This window comes from Ambystoma mexicanum, chromosome 5q (genome assembly GCF_040938575.1).
Source record: "Ambystoma mexicanum isolate Mex_15411 chromosome 5q, UKY_AmexF1_1, whole genome shotgun sequence".
Taxonomy (NCBI): Eukaryota; Metazoa; Chordata; class Amphibia; order Caudata; family Ambystomatidae; genus Ambystoma; species Ambystoma mexicanum.
In genome coordinates, this window is record NC_090933.1 from 384,475,296 (window position 1) to 384,496,576 (window position 21,281).

General features: G+C 45.3%; 1 protein-coding gene across 5 annotated transcripts in view; it reads left to right on the top strand.

Annotated features, from left to right (window-relative positions):
- Positions 1 to 21,281, top strand: part of YES1 (YES proto-oncogene 1, Src family tyrosine kinase) — a 1,102,642-nt gene that overhangs the window by 790,582 nt on the left and 290,779 nt on the right. The gene's annotated exons all lie outside the window — the stretch shown is intronic.

Here is a 21,281-nt window from a genome sequence, read left to right on the forward strand (position 1 = left end):
GGGAGTGGGCGGTGGGAGGGACGGGAGGGATCTGTTAGAATTGTGTTTATGCTTATACATGCAATACAATGCTATAACTCAAAACATCAATAAAATATGATTTTCAAAAAAAATAATTTGTCAGGGCGTCTGCCAATTCCCTTCTGATGGATATGTTTGTTAGGATCTGGTCCTGCATTTTCCAGTATTGTTGCAGAGGCTCCGGTAGGCCCTGCACTCTTAGTCTCATAGTGGCTGGGGCTGGTCTGATTTGGCTCTATGTTGTATTTGAATGTTTTCCACACATGGGATGAGTGCGCTGGTCGTTAGTAGTAAGTCGATCCTTGAGTGCCCTTGATGGGTGTGTGAGCAGAATCTGTAGTCCTTTGCCCCCATGTTGGATAGCCTCCAGGCGTCAATAGTCTGTCTCCCTTAAAAATTCGGCCATAGCAAATGCTTTGACAAAGTCTTCCTTCGTTGGAGGCAGTGTTTTATCCAGATTCCGGTCCGGAGGTAGGTTGTAGTCGCCTCCAATTAGGTGACCTTCGTTGGAAGGAGACCGCCTTTCGTCCGTTACTAGATGTGTTTCTTGTAAGCAGACAATGTCTGTTGCCAGCTTGGAGAGCCTGTACTCCACTGATGTCCTCTTGCGTGGGGCATTTAGGCCTTGTACGTTCCAGGTAGTCATGGTGAGTTCATTATCCAAAGTGGCCATTTGTGTTATGGTTTGTTGCTTTACTTGGTGTTTCCCTTGGTTCTTGTGAGCCGCTTGGCGCCCTCACGCCAGCTGAGTAGTTTCCTGATGCTGAGCTTGCTTTGCTTCGTGTTTCATCTCTGAGAGTCTTTCCCCCTGCCAGGTGCCTCCACACCTCCCTGTGCCGTCTCCCCTGCCCCCCCCCACCTCCCAAACCAACAAAAGAAAAAGAACTGGTTTTCCGGTCCAGCTTTCCACCAATGGGGCAACCGGCTGGGCCAACGCCACTGATTCAGTCAGAGGCAACAGCGCCACATGAGGTTCTTGTGAACTTGTGGTTGTCTTAACTTGCATTTCGTTAGTTTCTTTAATGACGTGTGTTGCTGCGAGGGCTCTGCCCCCTCGACTACTTGGGATCAGCTTGTGGAGTCTGGCCATTTACCTGGAGAAGGAAGTTCCTTGGCATCTACTCATTTGTCTCATGCGGGGCGCCATTGTGCCAGTTTCCCAGCAGGCCCAGGGAGGATGGCATAGGATGCTAGAAGGGCTAGACCTATCGGACGAACCCCCACCCCTGTTGCGGTTGTTGGACCTTTTTTTCTTGGAAGGGGGGCCTCGCACTCTACGTCGACCCTCCACCCGGGACCAGGACCTAAGTGGTTCCCGCTCTGCCCCTCCATGTTGGGTGTTAATTTGTCAGGCTTCTGCCTCAGGGTTCATGAAGCTTTCCGCTTCTCTTGTGGAGAGGATGTGCCGATGCTTTCCCTCCCATGTGAAAGTGAGGGCTGTGGGGAAGCTCCAGCGGTATATGATCTTTCTCTGGCGGAGCCATTCAGTCTTAGGTTTTAGAGCCTTTTCTTTTTGCCAGTGTGGTTGCGGCCAGATCTTGGTACAAGGAAATCATGGCATCTCTAAAGTGAATGCGGGCTGTACTTGTGGCTTCCCGCATTATTTCTTCTTTGAGTCTATAGAAATGAACTCTCGCAAGCACGTCTGCTGGTGAGGAGGAGCTTTGCTTAGATCTCGTTCTATGCACACTGTCGAGTTCTAGTGGTGAATAGTCCAGGAGGGTTATGATGAAGCGTAACAGGTAATTGACGTACGCTCCCAGTTCCTTGTCGGAGACTGACATTGGGATTCCCCTCAGGCGGATGTTGTGCCTAGACTGTTTTTTTTTTTTGCAACTTCCTGTTTGGCTTCAAGTGCATCACATCTAGCTTTGAGTGCTGCGAGCCTGTCCGCCCCCTCTCTGATCTCAAAGTTCTGTTCGTAGAGTGTGGTTACAATTTCTTCCATTCTGGCTTCAATTTCCCCCACTCGCTTGTCGAGAGTTGAGATCTTACTCTTCACCTCTTCGGTCCCTTTTTGAAATTCCTTGGTGAGAGCTGATAAAAGTTCTTGTAAATCGGATTTTGTAACTGTTTTAGTCGGCAGATCGGAGCTGGTCACGCTTTCGTTGCGCTCGCCCCATTTTGCTTTCTCCGCCATAGATGGTGTTAGTGATGTTACAATATCGCTTAGTTGACTTGGGGTTTTTAGACATGTCGTGGTTTATTCTCCCTAGTTCCAGGGGGAGGGGGGACCGGGCAGTTGGTACCCCTACCCTTGTTTGAATAGTTCGGATCTTAGCACCCACCAGGGTTGGAGGACCCTGTGCACCCCAAGGGTGGTTGACATACCGATGCTTGAAGAGGACTTTTAATTCAGACTGCTCCAGTAATCCTGTTTTTGCCAGAGTTATGGAATATGGTATATCCTTTGAGACCAATCCCAGCTGTTTCCTTCGGCACTATAGGACCCTTTAGTTCTCAGATTTATTGTTGCAGTGTTCTACCTTGTCGTGTTGTCCAGCTATTCTCCTTCTACGGTAATGATGCGGCTTGGAATTGCAGACAAACTAGAAGGAACTTCTAACTGTGTGGCAGCGCCTCTTACGCCAGGTCAGGTCCCATATCGAGAAGGCTCTGTAGGCTACGCAGCACCAGCCCCCGCCGAGCACTCCCAACCCCCCGCCCGAATCCGAATTTGATGATCTTCAATGCCCATTGGGGAGACAATTCTGTAGAGGAGGTCCCAGACAAAGCCTGCATTCCCATCGCCCATTTTGAAGTACCGGGAACATTCGCACCAAAATATGTGACGTATGATGAGCAAATAAACCAGCAGAGAGCCGCAGTAGGGCTCTGCCCAGTGCCTATCAGAAGAACAACACCTGTTGAAGTACCGATAACTAGAAAACCATGGACAGTAGGTATCCATTGAGAAAACCCTACCAACAAATAAGACGAAATGAAGATAGCCTAAACACTGTCCCGGAGAAGAAACCCAAAAGGCCTTAATGGAAGACGAATGGTGACGTCATGAAGGCCCGAACAGACTCGCAAGTAGAAGATATGACGACCCAAGAATGACGCACAGAGACGGAACGCCATGAATAAGGCTATTGTGAACCTAGGAGAGACGATGTTGAAATATAAAAAAGCTCCTGTCTTTTCTGGTGATAGTCAGTAGGAAGAGTTAAGGAAATCTCTTCATGATGCCAGTGGCCTAGACACTTCTCCTGAGGTGGAGTTTGACAGGCCTGAGCCTAGGGCTCATGCAGAGTCATCCTACAGGAGACTGATGGCTAGGGTCACGAATATCTTCGTTGGTCCACTCCTCCTGTAGCTTTTGTTGAGGATGACTTGATGGATATTTTGGACCAAGGTCCGTCCTCTGACCCGGTGTTACCTTTTCATTTGGCCTTGCAAAAAGGGGTGGCGGTTGCTTGGCAGATGCCGAAATCTCTTCCGTCCGTTAACAAATTGTTAACTAAGAAATACAGCCCTTCCGGTAGCGACCCCCCAGCTACCTTTCATCTCACCCCACTCCCGATAGTTTGGTGGTTCAGGCGGCTACGGCCACCTCGAGACAGGCGGCGTACCCTACCATCCCTCCTGATAGGGATGACAAACGCTTCGACGGTTGGGCACGCAAGGTGTTTTCTGCGGGGCATATGTCGCTGAAATCGGCCAACTCCACTTCTGCCTTGGCAAGATTTTCACACACTCTGTGGAATTGTTTCTCTTGCGGCTGAGCATATTCCAGAGGGGGAAGAAAGGGATGGGTTCCTTGCTCTCGTACAAGATGGAAAGGATGCCATGTGTGAATCCCTTCAGTCGGGTTTGGACACGGCCGACAGTGTTAGCTGGTCCATGGCTGCGAGCACTGTTATACACAGATTTGCGTGGTTGCGGAAGTCTGGTTTTGCTCCAGATGTGCAAGCCTGTCTTTTGATAGCGCGCATTTGTTAGGCAGCAAGGCTGACGAGAGCCTTGAGAGGTTGCAGACCTCAGAAGCTGCAGCGAAATTTTTAACCGCAGCTGTGCGTCGACCTCTGCCTTATCTTCCTAGGGGACAGCAGTGGAGGGGAGGTTCTTTTCGTTACTACTACTCCTTTGGTAGTACGAGAGGGGCTGCCAGTAAAAAGGGGCAAGCAAAAAAGTACCTGTGGTGGTTGGGGAAATTGAGGTCCCAAAGCCGCTCAGGCAGCTGCTTCTTTGCCTTCAGGTGCTGCCGCAGCCGCTCCTAAACAGTAATGAGGCCATGTCCCATGGTTCGCCGGTTGGGGGCAGACTTTCTCAGCATCTCGAAGAATGGCGAGCTATTACTTCGGATGCGTAGGTTCTGGATATAATAGCCCACGGCTACTGCCTTCCCTTCCTACAGCAGCCTCACGACAATACACTGGGGGATCTCTTTGTAGCTTCCAGATCCGCTGCTTGTGCAGGAAATCTTGACCCTGCTAGAGAAAGGCATTATAGAACTAGTGCCTGTAGCGGAGAGGAACGAGGGATGGTATTCCCCATATTTTTCGATTCCAAAGAAAGATGGGGGATTGAGACCCATCCTCGATTTTTGCTTTGGTTGAACAAACTTCTCAGGAAGGACAAGTTCAAGATGGTCACTCTTTCTCAAGTCCTCCAGGCCTTTCAACTTCAGGAAGTACCTGAGGTTTGCGGCTGGCGACTTGCACTTTCCATTTCGGGTCCTGCCATTCGGATTGACCTCCGCCCTGAGGGTCTTCACCAAGCTAATGTTGGTGGTGACAGCGTACCTCAGGCGAGGGGGGATTCAGGTCTTACCCCTACCTAGATTACTGGCTGATCCAGGCACGTTCTCCCGAACAAGCGTTGGATCACCTCGGTCTCACCTGCTGCTCCCTCCACAAGCTGGGCTTTTCCCTCAATTTCAAGAAGTCACATCTGACACCTTCCCAACAGCCCCAGTACATCGGGGCTGTGTTGGACACGTCCTTGGAAGTGCTAGCCTCCCAGGGTAAGGGCTCATCACATTGTGCAGATGGTGGACAAGTGTCAACATGCCCAGAGTCCCCCGGCTTTCGAATTCTTAAGGTTGCTCGGCCTCATGGCATCCTGCATTTTTCTGGTGCCAGAGGACAGGCTGCGGATGAGATCCCTGCAATGGGTCCTCAAGATGCAGTGGTCGTAGTTCTCAGGCAAGATGTTGGATCCCGTGCAAATTCCACTCTTGGTCTCCCAGCATCTTATGTGGTGGGCCAACAAGGGGAACCTGATGAAGGGGGAACAGTTTTGGATCCATGTCCGGAGGTGACTGTAGTAACGGACGCTTCCCTCACAGGATGGGGAGCTCATGCCGAAGACTTGACCGCCAGTGGTCGTTGGTCTCCGTCAGAGTCCAAACTCCAGATCAACCTGTTAGAGCTGAGGGCCATCAGGCTGGCCCTGAAGGCTTTTTTGCCGTCTGTGCGGGGGAAGAGTGTCCTGATCATGATGGACAACACAGTGGCCATGCATTACCTCAACAAAAAGGGTGTGGGGGGTAGGATCACTCCCGTTGTGCAGAGAGGCGATGCAGCTCTGGTTCTGGGCAATCCAGCAGGGAATTTCGCTCTAGGCAGTTCATCTGGCCAGAAAGAACAATGCGGCGCAGACGCTCTGAGCAGGCAAGAGCGCGATCTCTCACGAGTGGGAGTTGGCTCAGGAAGTCCTTCTGGAGATCTTCGCCCTTTGGGGAACCCCACAAGTGGATCTCTTCACCACCAGTGCCAACCGGAAGTGCGAGAGATTCTGCTCAAGGGAATTTCCTCCGAGAGGAGCCTTAGGAGACGCGTTCGTGGTGAATTGGTCATTCCCACTTCTGTATGGGTTTTCTCCAGTCCCTGTCATTCCGCAAGTGTTAAGGAGGTTACACAGGTTTGGATCCCACAAGATCCTCATTGCTCCGGATTGGGCCAGGAAAGCGTGGTACCCGGACCTTCTAGAAATGTCCATCTGCCCTCCACGCCGTCTTTCCTACCGAGAGGATCTTCTCTCGAGGGTGGGCGAGGGGGTGGAGGGGTCAGGGGTGGGTCAGGTTCTCCATGCAGAGGTCAGGACTATCAACCTTCACGCTTGGTATCTGAAAGGTTGAGGTATAAGGATTGGGACCTCCCGGATGACGTGATGGAGGTGTTGCTTTCGGCCAGGAGGCCAGCAACAAAATCCCTGTACTGTTGGCATACGTTTTGCGACTGGTGCGGAAGACAAAATGTTGATCTTTTTCAGTGTTCCATTCCCATGGTTTTGTCTTTCTTGCTTTCTTTGGCCCACAGGGGCCTTCAAGTGGGTACCATTAAGGGATACCTGGCGGCGCTGCCCATCTTCAAGCGCTTGTCTGAAGAATGTTCTTACTTTAAAATTCCTTTGAGTTCCCAATTTCTTAAAGGGCTCACTAATGTGTTCCCCGCCGTCCCCTTTCCAGGTGCCGGTTTGGGATCTGAATTTGGTTTTAAAATTCCTGATGGGTGCTCCGTTTGAACCTTTGCACTCTTGTCCTTTGAGATTGTTGTCTTTCAAGACTCTGTTCTTGGTTGCGGTTACTTCCGCTCGCAGAGTGAGTGAATTGCAGGCACTTTCATCTAAGCCACTGGTTACTGTGTTCCTTAAGGATAGGGTTGTACTGAGGGTACGTCCTTCCTTTCTACCTAAGGTAGTGTCTGAATTTCATTTGAGCCAGAAAGTGGTTCTTCTTCTTTCTATCCTCCTCCTCGTCCTGGTAAGGAAGAAAAGCAACTCCATAGGTTGGACCCTAGGAGAGCTCTCAGCTTTTATATTTCTAAGATGTCCAGGGTTAGAGTGGACAATCAACTCTTTGTGGGATATACTGGACACCGATTGGGCCAAGCTGTTACCCAACAGACCATGTCCAGGTGGATTATCCTCACCATTACTGAGTGTTACTGATTGGTGGGTAAGGCCCCTCCTAAAGGGTTGCAAGGTCCTTCCACTAGTGGAGTGTTAACTTCCACTGCCCTACAGCGGGGTGTTCCGATTAGGAATATTTGTGATGCAGCCACATGGGCTTCTATCCACACATTTGTTAAACACTCCCTAGATTCGCTCCCTGGTCAAGATATGGCCTTTGGTAAGGCGGTTCTTTATTCCCCCATCTGATTGGGTACTCTAAAATTCTTTTCTCTCCTCCATTTTCTGGTACTGCTTTGGGAGTCTGTCAAAGATGTGGAATACGTTGGAGGACACAATCCATTCAAAGAACAAGTTACTTACCAACTGGTAACATTATTTTGATTGGATGTTCCTCCAACGTATTCCACATCGCCCTCCCAGCCTGTCCCGCTGGAGAGTTTCCTATGCGATTGCAGCTTACGTTTCCGCAAGGCTATGTGCAGTCAAGCAGGCATTGGATATGTGCAGGTCACACGTTATGGAGGGAAAAACATAAACTGAGGCTACGGGCGCCGTGCGTCCTATTTATAACATCCGGTAACATCGCTCTCGACGGAGGCCTTTGAGGAACATCCAACTGACTCCATCGACGCAGGACACCCTCTGCCGAAAAAGTTTCCGAAGTACACAGCTGTGGAAATTACATGTCAAAGATGTGGAAAACGTTGGAGGAACATCCAATCGTAAGAACGTTACCAGTTGATAAGTAACTTGTTCTTTTAGACCCAGCTATTGCTGCAAGTCCCTATTCAAGTCCCATTGCAGCGGGGGGCGCACATGTTTCTGGAGCTTCCGCCCTTAGGGTCCTGCACGGACCGGCACAGACCTACAGGCTCCTTCGCACTGGCGCGTTCGTGTTGGGTTTGTAGTTTAGTAAGTGCTCTGAACTACAGACAACTGTGGAAGTTGTAGTTCAGAGCGGGCTCATGCGTGCACAATCTAGAGTTCTGCTTTTAATCGCATAGGCACAAACAGAAGTCTTTTAAGACCCAAGGTACCAATGAAAGGCAAAATGAAGCTGAATCAAAGTAGGCTAAACACAAGATGAGACGATATGGATATTTCACAATATGTAGTAGACTAAAAGCAATATAAAATCAATAAACTTGCTTAAATACTAAGAACGGACACAATGGCAACAAAAATAACAATCGCTTAAACCTTAAATCACGATGCCAATGACTAGGTCGCGGGCAACAGCAACTAAGCCTCTTACTGTAATTGATCCGGAAAGGGGAAAGGAGCGGGGTTCTGTGAAGACGAATGGTTCTGAAACCTAAGGAATTTTACTGCCTTTTTCCACTGATAGGCCGAATCGAGCTGAATTGAAGGCTCTGGAAGTGCCGGTGCAGGAGGACCAAGCATTGAAAACAAATCTCAACCATACCTGCACATACTTTAGTAGCATAGACAATAACTCTGTTTGATCTGTGTTGCACTTTGCACAACACACTGCAATCCGGGTTCCTCCAATCAAAATCGCCAATGGATGCTGGCTTAATAAAACCGTAACGAGCTACCTCCTTCACGCAATTCGGACCTACTACATCACCAGAACTTCAATTGCCTATGGCCTCTGAACAATCGCCAAGAATGTCAACTACTGTGTTTTACCCGCCATCTGGCAGTCGGGAGAATACTGGAACTTCAAGAAATTCAAACTCAATTGCTCCTAGGTCCATCGACAATACTAATAGCAGTGGTACACTGGTACACTAAAGTTTGCTGTCAAGATAAGTTTAAAACTATGTGGCACAATATTACAGGAGTCAAATTTACAGAGTGCCGCAATTCAAACTGTGGCAGAGCAGCTTAAAAACAAACCCACAGGTGAGATGGACCTTCAAAAGGCCATAGGTAGCTCAACGAATACACTGGTGGAAAAACCTGGTTTCGAACAAACAGGGCAAATGGCAGGCCTGGAAACAGTGAAGGAATCCACTATCTTCCACACATGAAAACAACAAAGAATGTCTAAACAACGCCTCTGTGGACCAAGGAAGCAGTTCGAAGGGACGAAATCTGCCCCTCTATCGTACCTCCAATGCTCAAGACTAAACAAGCCTCTAAACTCTACTACAAACTCAAAGACACGCCCAAAGTCACAGAGAATGAGGAAGGAGGAGTCTTGACGTAAGAGGACACACAGGGCCCGGGGACTTTGACTAGATGGCTTATGAAAGACAAGAGAACAGAATGTATTGAGTATCTGATGAGTCTGGCCCTATATCTGAGCCAATGCTGAACAATGCGAGTAAGCCTTCTGGTGTCGCAGGGGCAGTGGTTGCAGAATGTGTAACTCTTGTACAACTTTCCAGCAGGCAAAAGGAAACGCTTAGTATGGTTACAGAGGCGCAATCTCCTGTGGACCCTGTAAGGAACGCATGGTGGCAATAGGAGGACAGACACAAGTGACCACAATTCAAAGGCCTTTATTGAACTTTTGCAAGGGTATGATAAACACCTATCTAAACCTAAATCTAAAGATGGGAGCAAACTACGACCATCAAATAATAAAGAAGGCATTCCAAGTGGAGTTGCCAACATGAAAAGGGCCTATAGTAAAACAACTATTGCCAATCCTTACTACTAGTTACAAATAGTGTGGGGTGTAGTTCATGAAAAATAAGTCAGGATACCTGGGCCGTTGGCCTCCCTTCCCCACGTTTTTAGCATGGGGCAAGGCGGTTCACTCAAGCAAAGCACACACTCTTGCTTCTGTGGCACGAGGATACAGTTCCAGTTTCACAGTTCACAAATAAAAGACCTTCTGTGTTCAGGTCTCTTTACTTCTCACCAGTCTCTTGACACAGAGGCCTACTGTTACAAACGACACGCAAATGTTCTCTTTAGCATTTATAGCATTCACCCTGAATCCCCCTCAGCCGGGTGCCGATGCTTTTCACAAACAAAAAGTTCAACGTTGGATCCCCCTCTTCCAGGCTTAAATCCCGTTACAAAAACAAGGTTGTTAGTCTCCCTCATTTTGGCTTGGACCAATTGGATTTACTTTATACTGTTGAAGACTTTCGAATGTGCACAAGGTTTTACAAGACTCGTTGCATGACCACTTCGATCTTATTTCTTTCACACTCTGCATCATTTGGATACCTAACAGCATTTCGAATGAGCATCCACGTGGTGCCGGACCACTGCGTGTATATCTTTTCTTGATTTCCCCAGAGTTCAGTTATGACGTTCAAGGAATTTATTTGGCTTGCAATTAGTCTCGTCGCTCATTCCAAACGCTTCATACAATATTCCCTTTATACAATGTTGCCACTTGCAACCTTGGTTGAAAATACAAGCTGGTTTTGTATCAGTCTCTCCGACTCATTGGCTGTGTTGCTTTTCCGGGCTTCGCTTTGTTGTAGGAGCCAAGGACAGTACCACTGCAGCAATCGCTCCTCCCTGCCTTGGTTATCGACGCAGGAGAAACCCTGGTTACCTCAGACACACTGTGTAGGTTTGATCAGCCTTAGTTCTTGGTCTTCGGTTTCTTGGTTTCCAAGGCTCGTTTCTTACTTTCCAAGACCACAGTCAATTCTGCTGCGAAGAATTCTGCCACGGACAAATCGTATACATCCAAATACCGACCTACCATGCTTCAAAGTCCAAGCCCTGCTGTACTACATTTTATGATGAGACTCAGAACTAAGCAGCCTCCACTACTAACACTCAGATGGTCGCAACTGGAAATTTTCGAGAGATGGGGTATGTCGGTTATGCAAATTTCCCACACTACTTGGAAACAGCAAAGCACGCTATGACTGAGTGTAAGGTACTGGGCTCGGTATGCATGTGTTTACTAGGAGAAGGAGTGTATAATTATGACACAATTAAATCAGAGTCCTTTTGTTTATATTGCCTCAATTCGCTATCAAACTGGACATGGCACTTCATTGGGTTTCGAATTCTGTGGTAAAGCTCTGGAATCCCTTAAAACTGTAGAAGCAAGAAATTGAAGAGTTTGAGGATTTGGGATAGGCATATGGAATGCTTAGGAATTGGCTGTCGGATTTATGAATTATGAAGTACAAGGTTTCTGGAAAATATTTTAGATATGAATTTTAGATTTGGAGAATCTCAAGCGTTTTAAACATTTTTGGGTGTTAATCATTTAAATGGTTTACATGTTTCTACAAGAGTAACAATCGCCTTACAATGTTTTCTAGCATTTGTAGCTCAGTATTAGTAATGTGATGTATTAGTGTGTATTTATTGTGATCTGATTTAATTAGTGAAATGGCTTGTGGGACTGGGTGGCATGGATCTACAACCCTTGGTGGGGAGTAAGTTTCGGAATCAGAAGGAGTACGATTGACACACTTGCCATAGGAGGAATAGTTCCTCCATTCTGGATTACATCTACCTAGATTACTTTCTTATGAATTGTGTGTCATTTAACGTGTTGAAGAATTATTGGACTGACCATTCTATATTAGCAGCAACCTTTGATCTGACGGTAAATAGTAGGGAATTCCTACTCCAGCCCCAGGTAACCGCTACTCTGGCAGGTAACACAATAAGATGATCAGAATTTGAGGGACTCCCTTAATCAATCTACCCTTGATTGAAAACTCAACAATTTTAACGCAATTCAGTTCTAGAGGTTTATTGGGCTCCTAGTCTCTGGTATCTCTTCTAGGTTTAGTACTAAGACGAATGGCCATGGTAGACACACACATTGTTACAATGGGGATTTGGCGTCTGCAAAAACTACCATGAGGAGGGATATGAGATTGATCTGTCGGATGAACATGGCGGATGAACATGGCGGATGAACATGGCGGATGAACATGGATGAGGGCACTAGACATGAGTGTTAGGACAGTTTTTCTGAAGTACTACCCACTTCTTCAAAACCATTCAACTGAGGCAGTACAAGACTCCACTCTTAGTATAAGACTGTACCACCTGAGTACATAGTAGCGTAGGCAGAGCAGCCAGGCTTATCTTAGGAGGGAGAGAGGGCAGTAGATACAGTACAAGTGAAAATTGTAATACAAATGATCCAAAGAAACACTGAACCACTATGTATTGTAAAAATAAAGGATTTATTAGGTAGGCCCAGATAAATCTAGGGGTTAAGTAAGTACTAACACATTATATGAAAGCACAATATAAAACACGACACTATGCTTGAAAGTACACAGACCCAAGTATAAACCTTATTTGGAACACCCAACGGTAGTTCTAGGGAAGTCAAAACCTTGTTATACACATTTAATATAGGTCAAGCCTATTCTTTGTGAGTAAAAGACCAATGGTTACTTTTAGGTAACTTGGTAATACAAGGACAGTAGGCCCTTCCAGTTGTACAATGACTCTTGGAACAAATCACATAAACAGTCAACTGGACAATATACTTTTGGCGAATAGTGAAACACTTATTCTAGGTGCAGTAAAAACCTATAACTACTTTTGTCATGACACACAGTTATACCAGGTGAGTAACACCTAAGGATGTAATATGCAATTACAGATGCTTTGGAAATCAGGGAACCCCCAGATTGAGGTAAGCAATAACTCTGGTAACTTGTTTTGGATGGCACACAGCTAACACAAGGTAAGTAAAACCCACTTACTTTAACTTCACAATGAAGGGGAAAGTAAAACCCAATGTCACACTTTACTGAATAGTTATTCTAGGTATGCAACAACCTAATGTAGACTTATTAAGGACAGGCTAGCAGCAAGTCAGGGGAAGCAAGACCCAGTTGGGGAACACTCATACAGTTATCCTAACAGGACTAACCTGGTGATACCAACAGTTGGAAGACACTCACACAATTACCCTACAGGAATAATCTGGTGAAACCAACACATTACTTTTGTAAAGAGGCACAACCTAATCACAGGAGAGTAAAATACCTTCACATCTACTTTCTTTTAGACTGGTAAAACAGTGGCTAAGAAAGAAAAGATGTTAACCATACTTTTAAGAATAGTGCATCACACATTCAAGATCAGTAAAAACTTTTGTAACTGTTCATTCTGAGAATTACAGTTACCCACCAACTCTTTACAATTAAGTAAAACACTTGATTTCTTTTCTAGGCAGAAGTCCCAATCCCTTCAAAGTCTTTCCCTTAGAGCATGCGTGTTCTCAGTGGCGGAAGGGGGGTCACTAGGACTAGTGACCAACAGGCAGTGTTAGAATAAGTTCTTTAGTAGCAAAAGTCAGAGGTTCCTTAGGAAAACTGGCAAACAAGTGAGTACTTTACTTCTAGGGTTAGAGGGTCCAGGGGCTTTCACAGAAGACACCACAGCAGGATTCTAGCAGTGGGACTGGGTGTACTGGACGAGGGACCTCCCAATCACAGAACACACCCCAGGACTACACAGAAATCCCAACAGGCTTAAGGTAAGTATATACCCAAGCCAACACAGTACCTCAGCAATGAAGAAGAGATTGCAGCAGGAGAACTTCAGGGACTGCAGCCTAATACCCGGACAGTGGATTTCTTGACCTCAGACCACAAGACCTCAGAAGGAACTTTGCAGCAGGGATCGATGAAGAAGGCTCTAGGCAAGATTTCTCTCGTGGCTGAATGCGGTTCTGCAGGTTTAGCGTCTTTCCAAGGAGCACAGAAGAAGACAGAAAAATCACGATTGAATTCTCGTCATTTAAAAGGTCCAGCACTCTTCTGAGGGGACTTTTTAGACTCGATTCGTGTCTCTGGAGATACAGCAGGATGCCCACGAAGTTTCAGCGAGATTCGGAAGACCGTGCACCGCACAGTGGCTGGAGGTCCCAGGGTATTGGGGTATTGCAAGAACGCAAGGTCGCAGCAACCCGTGGGATGGCTCAAAATGCAGGTCTTCTTGAGTCTATTGGGTCTCACCAGGCTCTGGGTTCGGGTCGTTGTTTTCGGAGACCCCAGGTGGATCGGAAGGAATGGCTGTAGCAATCTCCGGTTACACAGCAGACTCTCCGGTCGCTGGAAATAATTCCCGCTGCTTTTCCTTCGTCATCCTCTTCGGTTTTCTGTTCCAGTGGTCGACATCACTTCAACTTCCATGTTTCCAGTATTTATCAGGAACTGCAACACAACCTCTGCATTCTCTCCCCGCATTTTACAAGAAAGGGACGTTTGGCTGTCCAATCAGGACAGCCAACCCCCCACTGGGATTTGGCCCAGTTGAAGGAAGGCATGAGACAAAGGAGGGGGAAGTTTTGGACTCCTCCCCACTTCCTGTGCTTACAGACTGACTGGAGCCTGGGCGGGGGGGTCCAGGGGACTCCCGCCAAAGACAAAACTCAAACAAAGGAATTTCCCGCCCTGGATGTCGGGAAGGAACAAGAAACGACAAGAAACACTAAAATGGCAGAAAAAGAAGACCGGGGCCATTCTGTTAAAATGAGCACCCTTAGGTGCCTTTACTGCAGCTGTGATTACAGCCCGCGGTAAAGGTGCACCAAATTAGTAAAAGGTATCCCTGCCACCAGCCATTAAAGGTAAGCTTGTCACTGTAACAGAATTGTTACAGTTTAAATGTGAAAGGGGATACATTGCATCTCCCCAGCACTCCACATAAGGGGTGGGGGGTGTGCTGGTTTCACAGAATAAAATGTAAAAGGGATCCAAAGATCCTTTCTACCCTTGGGAACTGTAGTTCACTCAAGGTTAGCACAAGAAAGATAAATGGGGAGCCCCTAGGGCAACCCAGCAACAACAGGCACTTATTGCCAATAAGTTGTTAGACATGATAACTTTAAAAAGGCATTATGGAGAGTCTTAAAAATGACACCCATAAAAAGAGTTAGACAGGTGAGTGTGGAAAAAGGTTCCCACTCACTGAGGTATTAATGAAAAATATCCCACTAGAAAAGCAAAAAGTTCTGGAGTTGAACCAGGAAAGGAAGATTTACCAGCTCTGTGGAAATCTTACCTAACAATGAGCATGTTAGGAAAATCAAGCAGTCCTATAAAAAAGTATTGCAAGTTAATAATAAACATTCTATTGCAACAGGATACTGAGCCTATGCTGGGTATCATGATCAATGCTAAGGTCAGTGCTTTCTGGCAGCTTATTAATGGCCAGGATCCAAACTTTGTAGTTTCCCAAATAGACACGATCTCAGAGCTGGAATGGGTTGAGTTTTTTGAGGAAAGGTTTGGTCCATCGACTAATCCCTCTGTGATAGCTGGCTATTCGGATAGCAACATCTGGGACCCTCCTTTTGGATATTAGTGGCATCTACTCCCTGATAGCCAAATGTAAAGAAATCCTGAGCCCATATGGCTTAACAAATAACACGGGCTGGGCGAACTTGTTATTCCTGGAATTTAAGGACATCATTCGTACTGGGGTAATGCCACTGACTTAGAGCACAGCCCATGTGATACCCATCTACAAGTGCGGGACTGGGGCTCACCCAACTAATTACCAGCCTATTTCCCTTATAGATGCTGATTGCAAGATCTTTTCGGCGTTCCTACTCTCACCTGGAAGAGTTGGCTAAAATGGCTCATCCTCTTGATCGGTTTCAGACCAGTTTTAGGAAGGGCCGCTCAACAAACATCAATGGGTTTGTACTCAAATGCATCCATGAAGATGCTAGGAGCAGGCCAAAGGGCTGTACATATATGGCCTTGATTGACCTATCGGCCGCATTTGACTGTGTAGATCGTGGTAAACTTTGGGCAAAACTGGCTAATTGGAGTCTACCGGGGGGACTGCTGAGGCTTGTTGGGGGTTATGTGAGAACTGCGGGATTCAAGTCTGCCTGAGTCAGAAGGGGGATGCATCTCAGAGAATTAGATCCTACCGGTGGGGTCAGGCAGGGCTGTGTTCTTGCCCCCTGGCTGTTCAACCAATACATGCCGGATGTTGTGTATGACCTGGTTAAGGAAGGGCTGATTGCACCTAAAGTTGGACAGGCAAAAACCACATGGCTTGCATCTGCAGACGATTTTTTGATCTTCGACCTAACCAGGGTAGGTCTGCAAAGGCTTCTAAATAGATTTGCGGAGTACGCAAAAGAAAATGGACTCATTATAAACCCTAACAAAATGAAAATTCTTGCCTTTAGGAAAACGAGGGTGAAGAATACCCATCATGCGGGATGTATTGAAGGAGTGGCCCTGAAATTTTCTGTGTTAGGTATATGGGCTTAAACTTTGGAGCACATAAGGGCTCTAAAATCAGTTTTGAAGCGCTGTTGTGTAAGGCCAAGCTTCTTGAGTCCAAGATCATAAAAATCGACCGTAAATTTGGCCGATCGATTTACCTAATGTTTTTTGAAGGCAAGATTGTGCCAAAGCTAACAAATGGTCTAGAATTAATTTCAGATAAACTGCAGAACACATTGGATAAAATTGAGGGCAAAATATGGAGGCGGATACTCGGCGTGCCTAATGTTGTGCCTTTATCTGCACTAAGATTTGAATTGGGTGTCTCTTCACTCTGGGCACGGGTGCAATGGTGCTGTTTGACTCGATTTGTGAAAATCATGGCCCCTATACCTTATTCCCTGTACCAACTGTTGGGTGAAAATGTATACTCTTCTGTAGAGTTTTCTGCCCTCGGGGAAAGATGTGAAGTTATCCTCCATGACATTGGTTCGAATCTGGAGACCATGGTCTCTAACCCCTTGAAGTAAAAAGGGCTTTGCTTGACCTTGATTGGGTCCAAACTACTGATGACTTTCATTCATATATATCTCTAAGTCATCTTGTGCATGATCATAAATGCTGAGGATCTCCAGCTAATATTCTGCTCCAATTTCCGAATGGGTATTATCGTGGGATTTTACTAAGGGTATTGTGGAATCTTCTACTTACCAAGGAAATTCCGCTTAGGAGGTACCTTATTATGAAGGAGGTGGTTGGTTGTAGGTTTTGTTTGCTCAAACCTGAGCCGCTACGACATTTGGTCCTGGAGTGTAATTCACTAAAATCCTTAAGGGTCAAATGTCTGCCGGCTCTAGAGTTGAATCGCCCATTTTTGTTTATGCAGATATGGCATGGAAATGTTGCTTTTGTACCCAGAATGTGCATGAGGGATTGGCCTCATCAGGTTTTATTAAAAAAAAAAAAAAATCGGTAGAGTCCTGGAAGCTGAGGGTCAACTGATTTCTTAGGGGATAGGTTTGGGATCTTGATATTCCAATCCTTCCTGTTTTGAACTTCTAAGGTTAAGGTTGGAACAGTTGTAAATTTCCACCTGGATTTTTTTATTGTATTATGTTATGATGTTCTTAATATTGTTTTAGGGGGTTTGTTACTTATAGTTATCCATTTTTTTATGATAAAATTCTTGTTTTTTATGATTCCAGGGATGTTTAATGGATCTGTTTATTTTAAGTTTCTTTTGGTCTCTGATTTTTCTTCTGATTTGCTTTTGTCTAAATTTATATTACGATGGTTGTTTGATTTTATTGTGACTGTTAATTTCTCTTTAAGAATTTGTAAAGGTTTAATTAAAACAAATGCAAATAAAAAAAATAGTGAAATTGATGTTCGTATTTAATATACAATATGTAGCTTAATTTTGTGACGGTTCTTTTGAACAGTAAACAAAAAAAAATACATCTGCAACATCAAAAAATAAGTCGCCACTGGTTAAACATTTTTGGGAGACAGGACATGCTGTTTCACAAATTAGAATGGTTATTTTGGAAGAGGTGGAATTACTGACACAAGTAGGTGATATACAATTGGTGTTCTCACACCTATAGTAGAGTAAGTGAATTATGCTACAGATATTCTGACGTGCTGATTGTGGCTCATGCAGCATCATACTTTGACATATATCGGACCTTTAATGACTATCAAGGGTCATTATGATAAGCGTCTTACTAAAGAGAAAGATAATATTGCAGTATATTTTCTAACATGAAGTGTTTTAATTTTTGCAACAGATGGATCAAGGTTTGCAGCCGATATACTGACTTGCCAGTGATTGTGTATCACACATTATTCTATGATTGACAAATAGCATATCTTACTGACTATCTAAATACACTGACATTTATACAATTGATGTTTAAGACAACATTGCAGCATATGTTCTAGCACAACAATCTGCCGTACGCCACACTGTACGACTAACCACCGATCACGACCTGGCATCCCGTAGGCCCTGGCAACAGGTAACTGCAGGACGTGAGGCGAGAGCCACGTCACCATGCGTGGCGCTCCATCGCCTTGCAATGCCAGGCCCTAACTATACATTTCACGCCCCCAAGGAGGCGTTCACCAACATAATCATCACTGATATAATCATAATCGCAAGCATTACGCAGAGGGAATAATACGATATGACCCCATCCCACTATCGTTTCAGAGTAAGTAAACACAGTATCCATGGACGCTCACAAAGTGTAAATCTGTACACGTCATCACGCTTGAAGACGCGGGGCATCGTGTCGCCGGATTGGTTGAATCAACTGTATTATAATATATTCATATAACTTTATGCAGTGCCTTAAGGCCTGAAGATGGACGTAGTCCGAAATGCATCGGTGATCACATGCAATGGCACTGATTTGTTAGATGAATTTCTAGCCTTCAAATTAAACTTTGGAGCATGCTAAAATCATAATATCTTTTGCCTTTTCATTCATAACAGAACTTTGGACACTAATTGATGTCAACCTATCATATTGCAACTCCAGAGGAGAGCTTAACGTGACCACACCTGGAATTAAATTAATTTCTAGTTCTTTTCTCAATTATTGGTAACCTTGTGCCAAGGTCTCCAGGTGCGCTCCGATACACACATTCAACTTTAAATTGAACTGTCAGGGAAAAACTAGCAGTGCCCACCCTCAATCACCTGTACATTTGTTTATTGACATAAGTTCTGATTTTAATTTATTCAGTGTATACCCTGAAACCAAGGCATATTCTTATGATTTTGAAAACACAAGGGAGCCAGATTGTGGGTTCAAAGAGGAGACTTTCATTGGCAGTGGCTGCAATTTTAGTGACCCGATAACCTGCTTGGATGCCTCGTAAATATTGAATTCCTAATGGAAATAATAAGGGTTTGCAGTGCGAATAAGAAGCAGAGAAATTGGACAAGCGTGTCTCGTACCTTGGAATAGGTGGGAAGAATTAGATGTAATGTTAACAGAGACCCAGGCTTTGAGTGTTTTTATACAGGGCCATAAGCATGTTAATTAATTTTTCACCAAAATTAAACCATTTTAGTTCTTCATGAAGCAAAGGTCACAGTACTTTATCAAATACATTTTTTGGCATCTGAGGTAACCACAGCATCTGGCACCAAGATGTCCATAGTCTAGTAGGTGATATTGGAAAAACGTTTGGTGCTGTCACTAGCTATGTGATCACGTAGGAACCGAACTTGTGTGGGGTGAATTAGAGTATTACACTAGCAATTCTGGTTGCAAGTTTAGCGTATGTTTTATGGTAAAAAAAGATATAGATCTAAATCTAATCGGGAGTGCATGGTCTTTGTTTGGTTAGACTATGATCATGGCTTGAGCTGCTGAGCCGTTGACCCTGCCACTGTTTCTGAAAGTTATGTTTTTAAAAGGGGTGTACTCAGTAGATCCTTAACATTTTAAAGAAGCTTGCAGAGAACCTGTCTTGCCTAGACGTGTTACCTATTTTAAGTGATGTTATAGCATCCATGACCTCCTGTGAGACAACCTGCTTCAGCTTTCGTCCCAGGTCACTCACTGAATTAATATTTTCGGTGAAAAAGTAATTGATTGCGTCTTGTATTTCTGTTTAGATTTTTGAGTCCGTTTGTGAAGTGTTGGTAAGGCAAAAAAAAATTCTATACTAGAGCAATGGAAAAAATGTATTTCTACGGCAATGTGGATGGCACAGTGTCCCGATTATATGATAGGTTCATTGTTTGTAGTTTGTATCTTGCAGGGTAAATTGCGTGTTATGAAGAACCTAGTTATTTTGCTATGTGAACCATGGGGATGAATGAAGATGGTACATTCTCTAACTGTGGGCTTGAGTATTCGCCATGGGTCTACAAGGGCTGTATGTTGAATGAGACTTCTCATGGCTCTATACACAGCTGAAATTCTAAAGTTGTTTGTCACTGTCTGTCGCCAAATTGAAGTTCCCGCCTAAGATGATTGGAGTTGTTTGTGGTAAGGATGAAATAAACTTTCTAGGTCCACCCAAAATGTGGGTACATTGGAGTTGGGTGCATAAATGTTGAGAACCTGGATGCTCTGAGATTGTGATAAAAGGACTATAAGCCCATCCATCTTCATTGTCAAAAGCACTACTATCTACATTTAGACCAGATTTGTTTGGTGTCTTTCAGTGAACCGTTTTTCTTACGAGAACAAACAGAAAAATGTATAATTTCTACCCAATGTGATTTGAATTTGGCTATATCATCCTTAAGCAAAGTTCTGCAACCTGTTGCTGTGCTGATGGGAGTTAAAGTCCGAAACATCTGGAGAGTCAAAGGCTGCAGACCCCCGTCATTAAGGATATGTGGTTCTTGGATGAGTGCAATGTCCCAGTGAAGATGTTCGATTTTCCTCCTCAAGTGGTTGGTTAATGCCCTTGACATTGAGTGTATAGTTTACGTGTTGGGTTAAATATATGCATATGTGCACTCATGGGTTTGTAACAAACTCTGGAGTTCTGTGTGTTAATCTGATGCCTTTTGTGATTGTTGTGTTCACTCCATAGAAGTGTGCTTATGAGGTTAAGAGCCTGAATGTCACATAAAGGATAGTGGTCTCTGCCTTAATGCCAGTCAGACTGAGATCCTTTCCATTGGGACCCCAGCTCCCTCCTTCCCTCTGACTGCCCTCTATGGGCCCTCCCCCTCTTGTGAGGCAAAAAACCTTGGTGTCATCTGATTCCTCTCTCTCCTTCCCTCCTCGCATTGCAAACCTTGCCAAGAATGCCCACTATCATTTGTACCTCCTCAGAGGTATTCTCCCTTTCCTCAACATCCCCCAGAAACTCAAGAGCTCTGGTCCTTTCTAGGCTTGACTACTGTAACAGCCTCTTCCTCAATCCTCCTTCATCCTCCCTTCGTCCCCTTTAACTGATCCAGAATAGGAGTGCAAGACTTATTATTGGCCTCAATCCCACGGGCATCATCTCCCCATCCCCAATTTCTCTCCACTGGCTCCCGGTTGCTGCTAGGATCAAATTCAAGACCTTCTTCATCATCCACAAGGCTTTCTGGAGCCTGGGACCCCGTTACATCCAACTTTCTCCCTAAATTCCTCTCTGCTAGAGTCCTTCTGTCTGCTTGCTCCAGCTCTCTGCAAATCCATTGCTTCTCTTAGCAAAGAGTGGGGGTTAGATGTCTCTACTCCGCAGGATCCTCCCTGTGGAATTCTCTCCCTGCCCCTCTCAGACTTGAGCCGGATCTCCTTAATTTCCGGAAGC